We start from the raw sequence: 20,850 nt of genomic DNA, 5'->3' as shown, positions 1-20,850 counted from the left end.
CACATGGATTTCCAAAGATGATCAATATCTGACAGGGGCTTCCAAGATAGCTCAGAGGTCACATACTCCCATTTGAACTGTTTAGTCTGGTTCTGATTCCCACCCAAACTCTAAAACCGGCATCCTGGATCTTCACAGGCGATATACATCATTGTGTATGGTCCTTTGGAGGGACATTAAGCCAGGTGGTCCCATTCATCAGAATCTACTGGTGGATGCCGAAAGGTCCCAAAATGTCTTTCGAGAAGGATTGGCCATTAGTGTCCAAATTCCAAATTCCTGCCCTCATGTGCAGGACGCAATTTCATACATATAGTTATGTGTGGCATTAGTTTGGTGAATGGTGGTATGGCGCTGATGAGAAGGGGAGTAGAATGGCAAGTACCATTGGAAGCGTACATGTTGCAGTGGAAGCATTCACAGACAAATTAAAGATCCAATTACTATAATAGAAACATGATAGCTTCAACATTCACGGATTTTAATCCAAATACCAGAAACAATTTACTCACAAAAATTTGGAGGAAAAAGTATTGGAAAATATTACAAAACAAAAAGTGATAGAAATATTGCAAGACCCTCACCAGGACTTGTCTTGTGTGGCAAATAAATGGAAGGATGCAGTAAATGAAAGGTCGTTGATTGCAAATTAAAGGTCGAAATGGTCGAGTTGTAAATGTGTAAAGGTCAAAGGTCTGAAAAGTTGTAAAGGTCGACAGGTCTGAAGGTCTGAACATTGAAATGTGTATAGGTCGAAAGGTGTAAAGGTCAAAAGGTGTAAAGGTCAAAAGGTGTAAAGGTCAAAAGGTGTAAAGGTCGAAAGGTGTAAAGGTCGAAAGGTAAAGGTCGAAAGGTGTAAAGGTCAAAAGGTCTAAAGGTCAAAAGGTCTAAAGGTCAAAAGGTGTAATGGTCAAAAGGTGTAATGGTCAAAAGGTGTAAAGGTCAAATGGTGTAAAGGTCGAAAGGTGTAAAGGTCGAAAGGTGTAAAGGTCAAAAGGTGTAAAGGTCAAAAGGTGTAAAGGTCAAAAGGTGTAAAGGTCAAAAGGTGTAAAGGTCGAACGCTGTAAAGGTTGAAAGGTGTAATGGTCAAAAGGTGTAAAGGTTGAAAGGTATGAAAAGGTCTAAATGGGTCAAAAGGGGCAAAATGGTCTAAAGTGTCTAAAGTGGGTCTTAAAAGGTCGAAGGGGTCTAAAGAGTGTAATTTAAGGTCTAATGGGTCGAAATTGATTCAAGAGGTCTAAAGCGTCTCAAAATGTCAAAAAAGTTTGAAAGGTCAAAGGGGTCTTCAGGGTATTAAAAGGTCTGAAAGGTGTGAAAGTCTAAAGGTCTAAAGGGTAGAAAGGAGTCTTAGAGTCTTTGGGGTTGTAAAGGGTCAAAGAGGATCTAAAGGGTCTTAGAGGTCTAAGGCTGTAAAGGGTGTAATGGGGTCTATTGGAAGTTAGAGATCTAAGGGGTCTGAAGGGTATTTGCATTCTAAAGGGTCTAATGTAATTAATACACATACTCACGTTCTGTGTAGACAAACAGAAAGAAAGACAAACAAACTAGAAATCACTCAGAGCGATACTTGGCAAAACAGAGCGAATCAAACACTGTTGGGGCGAACCCTCCACTACACACCTCCACCACCTACACAGTCAGGGCTGGGAAATAAGAGGCAAAGAGGGACTCAGGTTACCTGTGGATGAACAAAATCAGACGAAAAATTGGTCTCCATTCCCCAGGCTACGGTAAAAAATTTTTTAGTGTTTCAAGGCTTTTCACAACCATGTCTAATGTGTTTGTCTGATGTGTGTTTGTCTGATGTGTACCAAACTAACCCTAGGGGTCGAAAATATCGTTATTTTTGCAAATATGTTTTGATATCGTCGAAAAGTATGTTTCAAATGCTATGACGTTGACAGGCAAACATTCAAGTCCATACACTTAAGAAATCTGTTGGTTTACGTCACAAGTTCAAATTAAAGAGTTGTTGGAAATTGAACAGAGAACATATTTGCATAAACTGGAAGTCGGCACGACTTCCGGTTCTGGAGTTATCGCCCAAAACGTGTTTTACGTTTTTGCAACGTCACGTCAAAACACGTCGACCGATTTTTACGAAACATCATCATGGGCTGTCGCAGGGACGGTGCCTACAATCTGGGAAAGTTTCAGAACAATCAGCTGAGCGGTTTGGGCTGTAGGTGAGCAGACAAACAAACTAACTAACTAACTAACCGAACTGATACAAATAAATTGGCTAAATTTATTTCACCAAGTATCAAACAAACAGACAGACCAAAACGCAATGCAGTCTCCTCTGGCGAGTATCCTACTATTTTATAGACGTACTCATATTCTAATTGTACCGTACATACTTTATAGACATATTCACATTCTAATTGTACATAGTTTATATAGGTACTCGGTTGAAAAAAAGATAATGTGTAAAAATGTTGGTATACGTTGGCACATTAATGTGTGGACAAACAATCAAACATAACAAGAAGGATGCATAAAACGATACTTGCGAAATCCAAATGAAAGGGTCCAAAAGGTCTAAAATGGTCTCAAGGGGTCTAAGGGCTGTAAAGGTCTAAATATCAGAAAGTTATGTTCCAATAGTCCATAATTAATAGATGTAATGAAGGTCCAATAATAAGTAATTAATTAATAGACAAACTCACAGTAAACTTACATTCAAACAGTACGTAATTAATGGACAAACTCACAGTGCAACTTACATTCAAACAGTACGTAATTAATGGACAAACTCAGTACAATTTACATTCAAACAGTACGTAATTAATAGACAAACTCACATGGGTCGACTAAGACTTTACCTCGACGAGGGTTTACCGACCACCCGTGTTTTACAGTTTTATATACAGGATATACGTAGAATCGTGCATAGATACCAAGTGAATCAGTTGAAAATTGACAATTAATGTGACCTTTGACCTATTGACCTCAAAACAATAGCCTTCTAGCTTGTCACTACCTCTACTAGGTGGTTAAGTGTCATGAAGACCGGAGTAAAAATGTGACCTGCAGACGATTAACATACAGACAAACAGGTAGACAGACAGACAAAATAACAGACCAGACCAACCAATATACTTGTGAATCTTGGATTACGCAAATAGCAAAGACAGACAAATGGACCTTCCTCTCATGAGGATTAATTTTAAAAAACAGTATTTAACAATGCAAAACAATGGATGAAATCAACAGGACGTTGATTGAGGAACTGCCATAACTGCCACGATGCCCTATTAGAGTTGATCTATGTGCAGACATGCAGACACGCACAATAATACCATCTACCTTTTGGGTGAGGTTAAACATCGATGCAGTGCAGGGTGGTTCATAAAGGTGGACTATTTGAACGTTTTATTGTAGAAAATTACAAAAGGTAGCAAGTTCAGCGATACATTGATGGAAAGCATACACCGTGCCATTTTCAAATCACTCATTATACTGTTTGGGATTGACATTTTCCATGCGTGTTCCACCTCTGTTCAAACAGACTTTGATCCTGACTCCGAAATTCTCCCCATTCAATGCACAGAAGCAAGTGGACTTGAGGCCCTTGAGAGACATCTCAGACACCTCCTCAGGAGGCTCAGCACCCCAGAAGATGTTATTGTGATTGTTGATAGCCCCATTCAAATGGAAGTTTGCTTCATCACTGAACCACACGGAGTTGATCCAAATTGAGTCCCTTTCCATTCGGTCAGTGAACCAATCACACATTGCTACTCGTCCTGCCACGTCATTCAGAATTAGTTTATGCGTTACACATATGATGCAAGAGTAGAGCTTGAGTTCAGAAGTGAGAATGTGCCACACAGATGAGGCTGAGATTTCGAGTTCTCGGGAACGCTGACGGTGGGATTTCTTATGACTTTTGATATCAGAATCTCTCACAAGATCAATGTTCCTTTGGTCCTTGGTAACACTTGGTGAGCGGCTACTGTGGCCTTTATTTTGATTTTTCACGCTTCTATGTGCTTGGAAGTGCTCCACAAACCACTGAATGCTCCCATTGGAAGGAAGGTCCATTACGGGTGTTAACATTGTAATACTGACAGTATCGTCGGCGCACGTACACGTAGGATTTTGTCTCAAACCACAAAGTCACGATTTTCACTTTTTGTTCTACTGTGAACACCATGATTGACATAGGGTCGTACCGACTACTTGGTAGAAATGGCATACCACCACCACCACCATAACCTGCAAGAGATAAAGGTATAGAGAAAGGTATATTAGAAACGACAGAATATCAGGCTGCTCAAATAGTCCACTGTTTTTGAATCACCCTGTATATACTGTATATGTGATTGAGGTTTGTGCACACACTAGACCCTTCGTATGATGGTCGAAGACTAATGTTTTTACAAAAAAGGAGGTCTTTTTCACAAATCCATTTGTTCAACCATCGAGTGAAATGTGCATGTCAGAAGCGACACCAAACACACTTTTATGCAAAAACGAATATCCATAAACGCAACAACAACTGAAATGCTCAATTTGTAAACGTTCAGCTGGTAATTCACACCTGAACAGTTTGTTCATTAAACACCTGTCTAATTGGCTAATGCTGCCCTTTAATTTAGCTACTTTTATAACTTCTATTACCATTTGTTGCTCTTGCTGATTAACGGAAGGCAGCTTCTTAGCAATGACCCCAAAAGGCTAACGGCTGTTCCTCTGTTCCGAATTGTAAGCTGCGGCTTCTCTCTTGCACAGGTGTGAGTACGAGCCTTCTTCAAACTGGTGTGTCAACATTGCAGTTCCTGTGCATCTCATTAGTCTCCATCAAATTGTACTTTCACCAACAGATGCAACAACCAAACAATAACAATGCTTGCACCTGCACTGTCATGATCCCACCTATTGCCATCAATCAAATACTATTACGAACTTGTACTACATTTCCAAAAAGTAAGTCTTGTCATGATTTGGAGCTTGCAGCAAAATAAAGCGCAATACATGTCGGAACCGGAACCAGAACGGAATCTCCGCACACACAATGGCTTCCTCCTTGCCCTGGAAGGATACAACCACTATGACTACTCCTCGACTCGTTTAACAACAATTTCCCCATACTCGGGGGTTGGTCAGCCAATGGCCCCTCACCACTTAGTCCTGTAAAAACTATCCTCCTCCATTAACCCTGGCAACTGCATGTCTCCAGTGATCACATCCTCACAAGACTTTTTTGGTCTACCTCTTGGTGTTTCCCCCTTCTACTAAACTTTCTTGATGGACACATCTTCTCTCTTTCTCACCACATGCCCAAAACACCCAAGTCTTCTCTTTCTCAACTCGTCCTCAGTACAACTAGCTTTGAGCCTCTTATGTCCACACGACGCTGTTTATCCTTTAGTGTTATCCCACGTATCCGTCCTTTCTATTCTTCTCTTGTTTTCTACTCATATTCCTGTTTTCTCCTCGGCACAAGTCTTCGTTTCTCCATCTTCACCACTAACCATCAGTTTCGTCTTATTAAAATTCACCCTCAATCCCTTTCCACTTCATTGCTTCCTTCCAAATTTGAAACATCTCCTTTACTTCTAATTCTGTTTTTGCTGTAATGATCAAGTCATCTGCATACAATAATTTCCTTGGGAATCCTACCCTTACCACTTCCGTGAGCTCTTTTTGAACTTGTACAAATAGCAAGGGGCTCCACACTGATCCCTGATGCAAACCTACTTTCACTTCAAATGACTCTGGACATCCTCGATCAGTTCTTACTGATATTCTTGGCCTCTTAGACATTGACATGACTACCCACACCAAATCCTCCGTTACTCCCCATCTCCTAAATGCCCATTCCACAATGACTCTTGGTACTCTATCGTATGCCTTCTCAAGATCTACAACGCACATGGTATAACTTGTTTCTTATTTGCTAAGTACTTCTCTTGAATGTGCAAACACAAAACCAAATTGGTTCTCTTCCATGTTGACAACTACTCTCAATAACCTTCTCAAATATCTTCAATGCTTGCTGTAACAGCTTCACTCCTCTGTATGATGAAGGAAGTAGTGCGTCGAATTTCATCTTAAACAAAGGTAGAATGATACTGTCCAAACAATCGTCCAGGATATATGCATTTATCCATATCATTCTACACGACATAACCCCCAACTCTCCTGCTAACCTCCACCATCTCAACCACAACACCATTTGGGCCTGATGCTTTACCTGTCTTTAACTTCTTAATTGCAGACCTAACCTCTTTCACAGCTATTACCTCCTTCTCTCCTTCTACTTTTCTGATCTGCACCTCCCTGAAAAGATGAAATAAACAACTACAACGGCACTCGGTAGAGAGCATACCTCCGCCAAGCTGAGCAGTTTTTGTTCTGTATCCCACTGATAGGCCGGATCTGGATTTGGACTTGAACCAAAATCTAATATCGGCTTGTTCTTGTCACCTCCCCAACTAATCCACATAGCTTTGTCATCATCCATCCACAACTTGAAAAGAATCCGTGATGAAATATCATGTTATATATCATTTTGGCCCCATCATTGAATGGTGAAAAATCATTTGAAAAATGAAAAAGAAATTTCTCATATCTGGATCTTCAACAAAACTGAATCAATTTGTCCTCGTCACATAACCAACCCGTCCACCAAGTTTCGTCCGAATCTGCCGATAACTTTTTGAGATTTCCTGTTCACAGACAGATAGACAAATAGACAGAGACAGACAGGGGTGAAAACATAACTTCCATCCACCTTTGGTGGCAGAGGTAATCAAACGTACCTGCAGGTTATGCCAACTCACACACTTTTTCACTTGAGTAAAGTAAAACAAAAAAAGAAAAATGCATTGACATGCCAACACAAGTTTATGTCTAGCAATTTTGGAACAATCCAAATCTAGGCCAAAGCCTTTGTAGGCCTCAAAAGCCTCACTTCTGTAAAAAAAAAGATGCTCATATATTCCAGCAATGCTCATACATGCCCTATAGACTGCTTCAGTCCTAAGTTATAGCTCTGGCATGTGGCTCAAGTTTGCATCCCCTTTGCAGTCATCATCTGGATCACTTAACATTGCGAGCAATGAAAAAGAAAGAAAGCATATATCAAACCAAAAGCACTTAATCATTATCAAAAGTCTGCTCAATCATTATCAAGTTTGCATCTGCTATGATCTGGTGTTACACTTATGTGCAAGCATCATTCCTCTCAATTAGCTCACCTGGAACCAAGTTCAGGGGAGCTTATGGAGGTACCAGTGGCATTGTGTTTCTGCCCCTTTCTTGGATAGTGTATGGTGAAAGCTGGCAAGCGGATCATGTATAATCGGAAACGAGCAGGCCGAGTATGGAGGTGAACATGTAATGCAACACTGCATGGAGCAGGTTTGGTGAGATTTTGAGTTGTATGAGGTTGTTTGTATGTCTTGTAATCATAATCTATACAAAATGGCGCAACTCTATCTATCTCCAGCCACTACTGGCACATTTTATGACGTAATAAATAAAGAGCGTTTATCTGTGTTCTTTGTGTTTCTGTTAGAGCATAATAAAATACATTGCATAAAATATTTTTTCGTGCCCATGACCTGAAGCTGGATAGTACTCAGGGTCAGGTCACAGGCACATCCTCTCCCTCTCCCCCCTCACATCCCAACGACATGATTTTCACCCGGTCTCCATCAAATTTTGCATAAGTGTTGGTAGTACCCAGGGTCAGTTCATTGGCACAACCTCCCTCCCCCAACCCCTGTTGAGGGTGGAGTGGGGGTGGCAAGATGACTTACAATTTTCGCCTGCACATGTCACAGTGCAAGTGGATTACTGAACCCTGCTGTCGACAGGGGAGATTATTAGCCACAGCACAAAATACATTTGCTCCACCACATCCGTTCCCCACTATTCCCCCCACCCCCCACCCTCCTCCATTTATATCTTCTATATATATAAAAGAAAGTTTTTGTTTGTTTGTTTGTTTGTTTGTCTGCACACGCTAATCTCCTGAACGGTGAAAGACAGTTGGAAACCTCTGAAACAAAAAATGTTGGGATGGGCCCCGGCAAGGTTATAGGCTAGGTGGCGAGGCCGGTCGAGGCAGCCTCGGCCGGGCTGGACCCATTTCGCAATTAAAAGCTGAGCTGAATTATAGTAGTCAATCTTCTACTGTCGTGAGTAAAAGCTGAATTATAGTAGTAAATTCATTCAAGAAAGAACTAAAAATGTCGAGACGGGCCCCGGGAAGGTTATAGGCTAGGTGGCGAGGCCGGTCGAGGCCCACCTTGGCCGGGCTGAGCCCATTTCGCAATTAAAAGCTGAGCTAAATTATAGTAGTCAATCTTCTACGGCCGCGAGTAAAAGCTGAATTATAGTGGTAAATTCATTCAAAAAGAACTAAAAATGTCGGGACGGGCCCCAGGAAGGTTATAGGCTAGGTGGCGAGGCCGGTTGAGGCCCACATTGGCCGGGCTGGGCCCATTTCGCAATTAAAAGCTGAGCTAAATTATAGTAGTCAATCTTCTACGGCCGCGAGTAAAAGCTGAATTATAGTAGTAAATTCATTCAAAAAGAACTAAAAATGTCGGGACGGGCCCCAGAAAGGTTATAGGCTAGGTGGCGAGGCCGGGCGAGGCCGGCTCGGCCAGGCTGGGCCCATTTCGCAATTAAAAGCTGAGCTGAATTATAGTAGTCAATCTTCTACGGCCACGAGTAAAAGCTGAATTATAACAGTAAATTCATACAAAAAGAACTAAAAATGTCGGGGGGGGGGGGGGCCCGGAAAGGTTATAGGCTAGGTGTCGAGGCCGGTCGAGGCCCACCTTGGCCGGGCTGGGCCCATTTCGCAATTAAAAGCTGAGCTAAATTATAGTAGTCAATCTTCTATGGCCGCGAGTAATAGCTGAATTATAGTAGTAAATTCATTCAAAAAGAACTAAAAATGTCGGGACGGGCCCCGGAAAGGTTATAGGCTAGGTGGCGAGGCCGGTCGAGGCCCACCTTGGCCGGGCTGGGCCCATTTCGCAATTAAAAGCTGAGCTAAATTATAGTAGTCAATCTTCTACGGCCGCGAGTAAAAGCTGAATTATAGTAGTAAATTCATTCAAAAAGAACTAAAAATGTCGGGACGGGCCCCGGGAAGGTTATCGGCTAGTTGGCGAGGCCGGTCGAGGCCCACCTTGGCCGGGCTGGGCCCATTTCGCAATTAAAAGCTGAGCTAAATTATAGTAGTCAATCTTCTACGGCCACGGGTAAAAGCTGAATTATAGTAGTAAATTCATTCAAAAAGAACTAAAAATGTCGGGACGGGCCCCGGAAAGGTTATAGGCTAGGTCGGTCGAGGCCGGCTCGGCCGGGCTGGGCCCATTTCGCAATTAAAAGCTGAGCTGAATTATAGTAGTCAATCTTCTACGGCCACGAGTAAAAGCTGAATTATAGTAGTAAATTCATTCAAAAAGAACACGGGCAACGTCGGGTGCTTTCAGCTCGTTAATAATAATAATAATAATAATAATAATAATAACAATAATAATAACAATAATAACTAGAAAGCATCTGAAAATGCCAAGACCGTCCATATCCGCTTTGTATTCAGTCTTCTCTCTATGCTAAACAGGACCAAAACAGCTAAAAAGAAAACCGAAAAAATAAAAAAAAATGTAAAAATATATAATATTATTTCCCGATTTTAGGCGCTATTGACCTTTTGACCTCTAAACATATGTTAGTGACCCAATATGCAAACCATGCTTACATTTCAAGTAAATCAGATGGAAATTGACGATTTTATGCAACCTTGACCTTTTTTTGACCTTTCAATCTAAAATACAAAACAAAAAGCAATCGGCTTCTAGCTTTTGATTGGTGAAGCAATTCAGTGACACAATATGCAAATTATTAAAATTTCAGGTCAATTGGATGAAAACTGACGAGTTTATGCAAGCTTGACCTTTGACCATTTGATCTGATAAAACAATCAGAGGTTCAGTCACTCAAACTCTTGGGTCTCACTCTCAGCCATGATCTCTCTTGAGCAAAGCACATTTCAAAGTTTGCCTCCAAAGCCATTTGCCGAATGGGAATCCTCTGTCATGCAAAATGCTTCCATAGCACACCTGGACTCATATCCACCTACAAGGCTTTCATCCGCAGCTTGACGAAATCTTGCTCTCCCCTCTCCCCTTGTCTCACACCTAACTCAGCTCGACGCCGTCAAAACCATGACCTTCAAGATCATTGGAATCACCCGCGATGAAGCTAAGTCGATGGGCCTATCACTTTGCCATCACTGACAGGTCTCCGTCTTCCTCTCCAGGTCTTCTCTCGGTCTTGCACCTTCTGCCCTCTCCATGCTTTGTCCCCTTCCAGGTACATGGTCCCGTAGCCATCCCTCCCCAACCCCAATCTCCCAAAATCCAAGATCACTGCTCACATCCACTCATTTGTTCCTCTTTTTTCCTGCCTGTGGAACAAACTTCCACATTCTCTTCAATCACATTCATCCCTCCAGGTCTTCAAGAGAGCTGTTCACCACCATCCCATGTCATCCCCAATCCAAAACCGCACTCATTAAACCACTCCCACCCCATCTCTCCCCCCAAACTTTGCTTCTGTATCCATCTTGTCCACTCCTTGTGTTCTCCCCTATCCTTCATCATTACCCACATCCCGCGTTTGTCCGTCTCCGTTAAGTTTTCCCCTCGGCCTTGCTCTAGGCATTCCCTCTTCTCTGTCTGCTGTTAATTTTGTTCTGTTTCATCCTGAATCCGTTCTTTGTTCTAGCTCTTCCATGAGCCTTGACTGTGTATACATCCACACAGAATCCTCCACATTAGTTTCCTTCTTAATGTCATTCCTTACTCTGGATTAAATATTGTCTTTTGCCCAGATTGCCACTGCCCCTCCTATCAAACCTATACATCGTGTAGCCTTCTATCCCTCCCTCCAACTACTCTCCTCATTAAAGCAAGTCTCACTTACTACAACTGATGCCATCCATACTGATTACTGATGCCATCCATACTGATGCCATCCATACTCCTTGCTATACATAATGATGCCATCCATACTGATTACTGATGCCATCCATACTGATGCCATCCATACTCCTTGCTATACATAATGATGCCATCCATACTGATTACTGATGCCATCCATACTGATGCCATCCATACTCCTTGCTATCCATAATGATGCCATCCATACTGATTACTGATGCCATCCATACTGATGCCATCCATACTCCTTGCTATCCATAATGCTGCCATCCATACTGATGCCATCCATACTCCTTGCTATCCATAATGATGCCATCAATACTGATGCCATCCACACTCCTTGCTATCCATAATGATGCCATCCATACTGATGCCATCCATACTGATGCCATCCATACTGATGCCAACCATACTCCTTGCTATTCATAATGATGCCATCCATACTGATGCCATCCATACTGATGCCATCCATACTGATGCCATCCATACTCCTTGCTATCCATAATGATGCCATCCATACTGATGCCATCCATACTGATGCCATCCATACTGATGCCATCCATACTCCTTGCTATCCATAATGATGCCATCCATACTCCTTTCTATCCATAATGATGCCATCCATACTGATGCCATCCATACTGATGCCATCCATACTGATGCCATCCATATTCCTTGCTATCCATAATGATGCTATCCATACTGATGCCATCCATACTGATGCCATCCATACTCCTTGCTATCCATAATTATGCTATGCATACTGATGCCATCCATACTGATGCCATCCATACTGATGCCATCCATACTGATGCCATCCATACTCCTTGCTATCCATAATGATGCCATCCATACTGATGCCATCCATACTGATGTCATCCATACTGATGCCATCCATACTGATGCCATCCATACTCCTTTCTATCCATAATGATGCCATCCATACTGATGCCATCCATACTGATGCCATCCATACTCCTTGCTATCCATACTGATGCCATACTTTAGCCTCAAGCTCTGCCATCTTAAAATTTAAACTCCTGGTGTTGGTGTATAATATCCTTAACTTTTCTCCTCCTGTAACTGCCATTTGTTGCCTGTCCCCACAAATCATGCCATCAGCAGCATCCACACCATCATCTACTGCAAAAAAAAGCCTTAAATCCCTCTTCAATTACCTTTGGAAAATTTTTGCTCCCTTTCTGTTTTTGTGTTTTCCCATCATTATGGAGACACCCCCTTTGTGCCCGAAAGTAATACTTATTGTACCATTGGGAAATGGCCGATAATGTGAGCTTTTCATTATATAACAAATTGTGTTGTTTTGATGTACAGTACTTATTTCATGTTGTGACATATATTTGATGCATGAGAGCAATTTTCAAACCAAATGTGCTATTCTGCTGCAAACCATGTTTCAGTTTTGAGTATTGTGTTTACTGTTTGGAGAAATTAGCAGTTTCAGGAAATGTAAGTAAGCGGTTGGGAAAAATTGTAAAACCTTTGGTCATTGAAAAAAAAGAAAAAAAAAGTAGAAAGCATCTGAAAATGCAAAGCCCGTCCACGTCTGTTTGTATTCAGACGTCTTCTTCTTCTTCTTCTATATGCTAAAAGGAACGAAAGCTGTAAAAATACAAAATTAAAATTGATGGTTTTATGCAACCTTGACCTTTGAGCTTTAAACAAACAAAAAAAAATCAGCTTCTAGTTTTTCATTGGTGAACCAATTCTGTGACACAATATGCAAATTCTTTAAATTTCAGGTCAATTTGACAGAAATTGACGATTTTATGCAACCTTGACCTTTGACTTTTGATCTAATAACACAATCGACTCCTACCTTTTGATTAGTGAACCAATTCAGTGACCCGATATGCAAATTCTATAAATTTCAAGTCAATCGGGTGAAAATTGACGATTTCATGTGACACTTGACCTTTGACCTTTTGACCAAATTATTAATTTCCCTTCTCTATCATCATAATAAAGCTTTGGTGGAAATTTGATGATAATAGCTCAAATGGTTAAAAAAAAAAAAAGTTACGGCCTGGACAGACACACACAGACAGACAGACAGACAGACAGACACACATACAGACCGACAGAGACACACATACAGACAGACAGAGACAGACAGACAGACAGACACACAGACAGAGACACCCATAAGTAATTACAAACCTCATCTGCTGCTGTGCAGGGGACGGGCTAATAACAGACGAAAGCAACAAAGTGAATAAATTTTACAACGAAGTTACTCTGCCTGCTCCTACATGAAGGAAGGTAAAAAATTAATTCCACCCCAAAAATACAGGTATTCAAAAGATTGTATACAAATCAACTAACGAGGCTCGAGCCAAGAAGCAGGTAATTGCTAAATTCAACAAAGTACAAACTGTGCGATTTGTAAGCAAACAGATTGGTACAGGCCTCTGCCTTCTACCACCTCACCTCATTTCTGGTCTTGCGAACAGAGCCCTTTTCGTACTTTGTACTCTAACTCTTACTCTCACTCTTAGTCTTGCTCCACTCTCACTCCACTCTTACTCTTACTCCACTCTTACCCCACTCTAACTCCACTCTAACTCTTACTCCACTCTTACTCCACTCTTACTCCACCCTTACTCTTACTCTTACTCCACTCTTACTCTTACTCCACTGTTACTCTTACTCTACTCTTACTCCACTCTTACTCGACTCTTACTCCACTCTTACTCCACTCTTACTCTTACTCCACTCTTACTCCACTCTTACTCTTACTCCACTCTTACTCCACTCTTACTCTTACTCCACTGTTACTCTTACTCTACTCTTACTCCACTCTTACTCTTACTCCACTCTTACTCCACTCTTACTCCCCTCTTACTCCACTCTTACTCTTACTCTTACTCCACTCTTACTCCACTCTTAGTCCACTCTTACTCCACTGTTACTCTTACTCTACTCTTACTCGACTCTTACTCTACTCCTTCACTCTTACTCCACTCTTAGTCCACTCTTACTCCACTCTTACTCTTACTCAACTCTTACTCTTACTCCACTCTTACTCTACTCTTACTCTACTCTTACTCCACTCTTACTCCACTCTTACTCCACTCTTACTCCACTCTTACTCCACTCTTACTCTTACTCAACTCTTACTCTTACTCCACTACTCTTACTCTACTCTTACTCCACTCTTAGTCCACTCTTACTCCACTCTTACTCCACTCTTAGTCCACTCTTACTCCACTCTTACTCTTACTCAACTCTTACTCTTACTCCATTCTTACTCCACTCTTACTCTTACTCTTACTCCACTGTTACTCTTACTCCACTGTTACTCTTACTCTACTCTTACTCTACTCTTACTCCACTCTTACTCTACTCTTACTCCACTCTTACTCTACTCTTACTCTTACTCCACTCTTACTCTTACTCCACTCTTACTCCACTCTTACTCCACTCTTACTCCACTCTTACTCCACTCTTACTCTTACTCTTACTCTTGCTCTACTCTTACTCGACTCTTACTCTACTCCTCTACTCTTACTCTACTCTTACTCCACTCTTACTCTTACTCTTACTCCACTCTTACTCCACTCTTACTCCACTCTTACTCTTACTCCACTCTTACTCTTACTCTACTCTTACTCCACTCTTACTCTACTCTTACTCTTCTCTTACTCCACTCTTACGCCACTCTTACTCCACTCTTACTCTACTCTTACTCTACTCTTACTCCACTCTTACTCCACTCTTACTCTTACTCCACTCTTACTCCACTCTTACTCCACTCTTACTCCACTCTACTCTACTCCACTCCACTCCACACGTGATCTCCTCAAAAACCACTTCCATTGAAACTCCCAGCATCTCGGCTCACCGCTCGCCTCCACTCATTTGATCATCCTTTATCTTACCTGTGCACCCAATTTCCTCAATCTGTTCAAGCTCATTCTTCCCAACAGGGATTCAAGATGGCCGTTCATCCCCTCTGCAGCTTATCCCCATCCATACTTAGGATATGTCTTACCCTCATTAACCCCCCGCCCCCCACCCCCACCCCCTTTATTTCCAGGTCATTGTTTATTTTCCATTGTCTCTCTCCCCACCTGCCTTTCCATTCTTGTTCCATTGCTTTCATCTCTGGCCTTCACTTCCTGTTATACTTCCTACTTGCTGTGTTTGAGCTTGTATTTCGTGATTACTTACCACCCGTATCCTCATCCCTCCGATTTTCCCATCACCTATTTATCCTCTCAGTGTCTCTATATGTTGTATCCATCTATCCACTGTGTTGTAGCCCCTCTGCAAGCCTCAACTGTATAAAGAAATCTTTATTCTACCATGGTGCATATTTATTTCTCATCCTAATCACCACTTGCATCCTCATATTTCTACCAACGTTCAAGTATTTTCATGAGGCCATCACAATTGAACTCCACATCCTGCTCAATTAACCAGCGCTTCACAGCGTCGTGGACATCATAGTCAGAAGAAAAACAGTCTCCACGAAGATGTTCCTTAAGTTTGGAGAAGAGATGAAAACCCGACAGAGCCAGGTCTTCGAGCATAGTGAGCAGGTCATTCTTTGTGGCGGTACTCCGTTGTCTGTGTCTTACTCTCAGGATGGAAATGGTTCACCCGACTCTCATCTCCAGTCAGTAATCCCGACTCTCATCTCCAGTCAGTAATCCCGACTCTCATCTCCAGTCAGTAATCCCGACTCTCATCTCCAGTCAGTAATCCCGACTCTCATCTCCAGTCAGTAATCCCGACTCTCATCTCCAGTCAGTAATCCCGACTCTCATCTCCAGTCAGTAATCCCGACTCTCATCTCCAGTCAGTAATCCCGACTCTCATCTCCAGTCAGTAATCCCGACTCTCATCTCCAGTCAGTAATCCCGACTCTCATCTCCAATCAGTAATCCCGACTCTCTTCTCCAGTCAGTAATCCCCACTCTCATCTCCAGTCAGTAATCCCGACTCTCATCTCCAGTCAGTAATCCCGACTCTCATCTCCAGTCAGTAATCCCGACTCTCATCTCCAGTCAGTAATCCCGACTCTCATCTCCAGTCAGTAATCCCGACTCTCATCTCCAGTCAGTAATCCCGACTCTCATCTCCAGTCAGTAATCCCGACTCTCATCTCCAGTCAGTAATCCCGACTCTCATCTCCAGTCAGTAATCCCGACTCTCATCTCCAGTCAGTAATCCCGACTCTCATCTCCAGTCAGTAATCCCGACTCTCATCTCCAATCAGTAATCCCGACTCTCTTCTCCAGTCAGTAATCCCCACTCTCATCTCCAGTCAGTAATCCCGACTCTCATCTCCAGTCAGTAATCCCGACTCTCATCTCCAGTCAGTAATCCCGACTCTCATCTCCAGTCAGTAATCCCGACTCTCATCTCCAGTCAGTAATCCCGACTCTCATCTCCAGTCAGTCTCCAGTCTCCATCTCCATCTCCATCTCTGGTCAGTCTCCAGTCTCCATCTCCATCTCCACCTCCAGTCAGTCTCCATCTCCATCTCCATCTCCAGTCAGTCTCCATCTCCATCTCCATCTCCAGTCAGTCTGCATCTCCAGTCAGTCTCCATCTCCAGTCAGTCTCCATCTCCATCTCCAGTCAGTCTCCATCTCCATCTCCAGTCAGTCTCCATCTCCATCTCCAGTCAGTCTCCATCTCCATCTCCATCTCCAGTCAGTCTCCATCTCCATCTCCATCTCCAGTCAGTCTCCATCTCCAGTCAGTCTCCATCTCCATCTCCATCTCCAGTCAGTCTCCATCTCCATCTCCAGTCAGTCTCCATCTCCATCTCCAGTCAGTCTCCATCTCCATCTCCAGTCAGTCTCCATCTCCATCTCCAGTCAGTCTCCATCTCCATCTCCAGTCAGTCTCCATCTCCATCTCCAGTCAGTCTCCATCTCCATCTCCAGTCAGTCTCCATCTCCATCTCCAGTCAGTCTCCATCTCCATCTCCAGTCAGTCTCCATCTCCATCTCCAGTCAGTCTCCATCTCCATCTCCAGTCAGTCTCAATCTCCATTTCCAGTCAGTCTCCATCTCCATCTCCAGTCAGTCTCCATCTCCAGTCAGTCTCCATCTCCATCTCCAGTCACCAAACTCTCCTATGGTATTCAAGGAAATCTCCACGCATAGCTTGTGGACTTCCTCTCTGGTCGTAGTCAACGTGTGGCCCTGAATGGGTTTCTCTCATCTCCCCTTCCTGTTCAGGCTGGAGTTCCCCAAGGCAGTGTTCTGGGCCCTGTGCTTTTTCTGGTCTTCATCAATGATCTCTCCGACTCTCTGGAAAATCCTCTCTATCTCTTTGCTGATGACTCCACTCTCTGCAGCTCCATCCCTCATCCCTCAGATCGGCAGTCTGCAGCCTCCTCACTCTCTGCAGACCTGGACAAAATCACAGACTGGTCAAACAAGTGGAACATGTCTTTCAATCCTGACAAATCTCACACTCTTACAATGTCTCTCTGAAAAGACTGACTGGACAACCCTCCCATATACTTTCTGAACAATCCTCTCCAAGAAGTTCTGTCACTCAAGCTGTTTGGTCTTTCATCTTCAAAATCCAAAATCCATCTCCAAAATCATTGGAACTGACCTGTCCTCTCTCTTTCCTATATCCACGAGTCCTGAATGCAGAGGGTTGGCCTGAATATCCTTAAGGACTCTTCTCACCCAGCCAACCCCCTGTTCGAACTCCTACCTACCCTCAAGAAAAAGACTCAGAGCCCTCAAGGTCAGAACCTCTAGGTTCAGGAACGGTACCTATGCTACTGCCATCCGCATTCTGAATGCACAGTACCACTCCTATAACTATTAACTACTCATGAGCTAATAATGCACTTGGCACTTTAGCTTCAGGCCATTTTAAATGCTTCTATATGCACCTTATAATGTATACAACGACCACTGAATGTTTGGATGATTACCATGTCTTATTAATGTATGGGTTTTTTTGTTGCACTTTATAATGTATACAACGACCACTGAATGTTTGGAGGTTTTCCATGCCCCATTAATGTATGTTTGTTTTGTCTTTAAGAGCACACGACCTCAAATTCCTAACTGTCAAGTTGATGTGGTAATAAATGATTGAATCTTGAATCTTGAAATGCCACAATCTGTTCTTCACCAAAGCTTCCGGTCCACGAGCAGGTTCACATTCATTCCTTTCACCAAAATCACTTTGTTCGCTCATTTGGAATTTGCAAAAGCCGGCCAGACAGGCTTACTGATGCCCAATATTTGAGTTCACATTCTGACATGTTATGTCAACATCGATGCCCATACGTCATCACATGCGTAGAAATCGTCATGGTGTGCTTTTCAGTCAGGTTCACGATGTTAACAAATATAATTTCGTAAAAATTTTGGTAGATTAGCAAACCTGTACATTTTTGGAATCATCAGAGCATGGAGAATCCGAAAATCAATGTTGGCATTTGCCACACCTGCATGGCCGCCATTTTGGATTTCCAAAATGGCCACCATAAAATACATATTTTGCGCTATCTAGGCTTCTCGTCAACCTAGAAACTTAATTAAATATTCTAATCCTATGTTTTCTGGGTCAAGGAATCCAATAAAGGCCTCAAAATAGTGCTCAGGATTATAGAAAAGCAACAAACAAAGGTAATTGAAAACCATTGTCTTTATATTTGTGATATAACTGTATTACATAATACTGAAGGAGCCGGGGCTCCCACGTCGATCGGAAGAATGGACGCGACAAAAAGCTAGAATTCATCTGAGTTGCTTAAATGAAATCAAACACTCAGGCACTCTGAAAAACCGTTTATCAGTCAGCAATATATATCTATTCCGCCAGGGGGTTTGCCCAGGCCCGGCGCCAGGGGGCGTGGCCCAGCGTCCTGGCTGCGGCCTGGCAAGTTGAGCGCGGGCCTGGGCGTCCTGGACGAGCCCGGCATGGTGATCGCTCCGCGTCCTTGATAGGTGCAAGGCGATTGTGAAAACTCAGCGGCAGCCGCTACACACGTCCCCCCAGAATCGACTTGCACCGGCAGGGTCAATTTGAGGGGGGTCCTGATGACCCGGCCGAAGATACCCCTGGCGGGTCGTGGGAGGGGGTCCGGTGAGGTGGTGGGCGGTCGAGTGGGGGGCACCGTGGACGGGGGACGGCCTCGCCGCGGCGGAAGGGCCACCCGTGGTGGGTGGTCGACGTCCACGTGCGCCGGCTTGAGGCGGTCCACAGCAATCCGGTCCGACCTGCCGCCGATGTCGATGACGAACGACTTGTCGTCCCGTCGCAGCACCCGGAAGGGCCCGTCGTACGGCGGCTGGAGTGGCCACCGATGTGCGTCGTGACGCACAAAAACATACTCCGCTGTGCGGAGTGCTGGGGGGACGTAGGACTGGGGGTCACCGTGGTGGGATGTTGGCACGGGGGCAAACCGTCGGGCGGCCTCCTGGAGGTCCGAGCGCTGGTGAGCTGCGGACCAGGGACTGGTAGCGTCGGGCACAAATTCGCCCGGGACGCGTAGCACCTGGCCATAGACAAGCTCGGCGGTGGATGCCTGGAGGTCCTCCTTGGGGGCCGTGCGAAGGCCCAAAAGGACCCACGGCAGCCGGTCGGCCCACCCGACGTCTTGAAGGCCGGCCATGAGCGCGGCCTTCATGGAGCGGTGGAATCGCTCGCACAACCCGTTTGCTTGGGGGTGGTAGGCCGTAGTACGGTGGAGCTTGATCCCCAGGTTGCGGGCGACCGCGCCCCACAGCTCGGAGGTGAACTGTGGACCGCGGTCTGACGAGATGTCCGCCGGTGCGCCGAAGCGGGCGACCCAGGTGGCGATGAAAGCCTGCGCCACGTCGGCGGTGGTGGTGGAGACGAGGGGAACGGCCTCCGGCCACCTGGTGGTCCTGTCCACCATGGTGAGCAGGTGTGTGAACCCCCGTGACGGGGGGAGGGGGCCCACCAGATCCACGTTGACGTGGTCGAAACGTCGTTCGGGCACGGTGAAAGGTGCCAGCGGGGCCTGGGTGTGTCGGTGGACCTTGGCCCGTTGGCAGGCCGTGCAGGCGCTGGTCCAATCGCAGACGTCCCGACGAAGGCCGTGCCAGACGAAACGCGCCGACACCAGCTTCTGGGAAGCTTTCCGGCCCGGGTGGGAAAGGCCGTGGAGGGAGGCGAAGATGCGGCGTTGCCAGGCGACGGGCACGATGGGGCGAGGCTGGCCTTGGGAGACGTCGCAGAGCAGGACAGTGTCCGCGCAGGGGATGTCGGCCAGGCGGAGGCCCGTGTCCGCCGCCCGGAGGGCTTGCACCGTGGTGTCGGTGGTTTGGTCCGCCGCCATAAGCGCAAAATCCACGCCCAGGTGGACCGCGTTCGCGCTGGCCCGGGAAAGACAGTCGGCCACGGCGTTGTTTTTGCCGGCGACGTGCCGGATGTCCGTGGTAAACTCCGACACGGCGGAGAGGTGGCGCTGTTGGCGGGCCGACCATGGCTCCGTGACCTTGGCCATGGCGTAAACCAACGGCTTGTGGTCGACGAACGCCGTGAAAGGTCGGCCCTCCAGGAGGTGGCGGAAATGGCGGACGGCCAGGTGTAGACCGAGGAGCTCCCGGTCAAACGTGCTGTATTTGAGCTCGTTCGGCCGGAGCTGCCGGCTGAAAAAAGCGAGTGGCTGCCAAACCCCGTTCACCCATTGCTCATGTACGGCGCCCACCGCGTAGTCGGAGGCATCCGTGGTGAGGGCGATGGGAGCGTTGAGCACCGGGTGAGCGAGCAGTGTTGCGTCGGCGAGGGCCCGCTTTGAGCCTTGGAAGGCCGCATCCATTGCTGCGGACCAGGCGATGTCGTGCTTGGCCGGCATGCCCCGGAGGGCTTCGTAGAGGGGCCGCATGAGCTGAGC

At 45.0% G+C, this 20,850-nt stretch overlaps 1 protein-coding gene across 2 annotated transcripts in view; it reads right to left on the bottom strand.

Annotated features, from left to right (window-relative positions):
- The window catches only part of SLC60A1 (solute carrier family 60 member 1), a 75,371-nt gene that overhangs the window by 19,188 nt on the left and 35,333 nt on the right, over positions 1 to 20,850 (bottom strand). The gene's annotated exons all lie outside the window — the stretch shown is intronic.

Source organism: Myxine glutinosa, chromosome 4 (genome assembly GCF_964187855.1).
Source record: "Myxine glutinosa chromosome 4, kmMyxGlut1.1, whole genome shotgun sequence".
Lineage (NCBI taxonomy): Eukaryota > Metazoa > Chordata > Myxini > Myxiniformes > Myxinidae > Myxine > Myxine glutinosa.
This window is presented reverse-complemented; position numbering and strand designations above follow the sequence as displayed.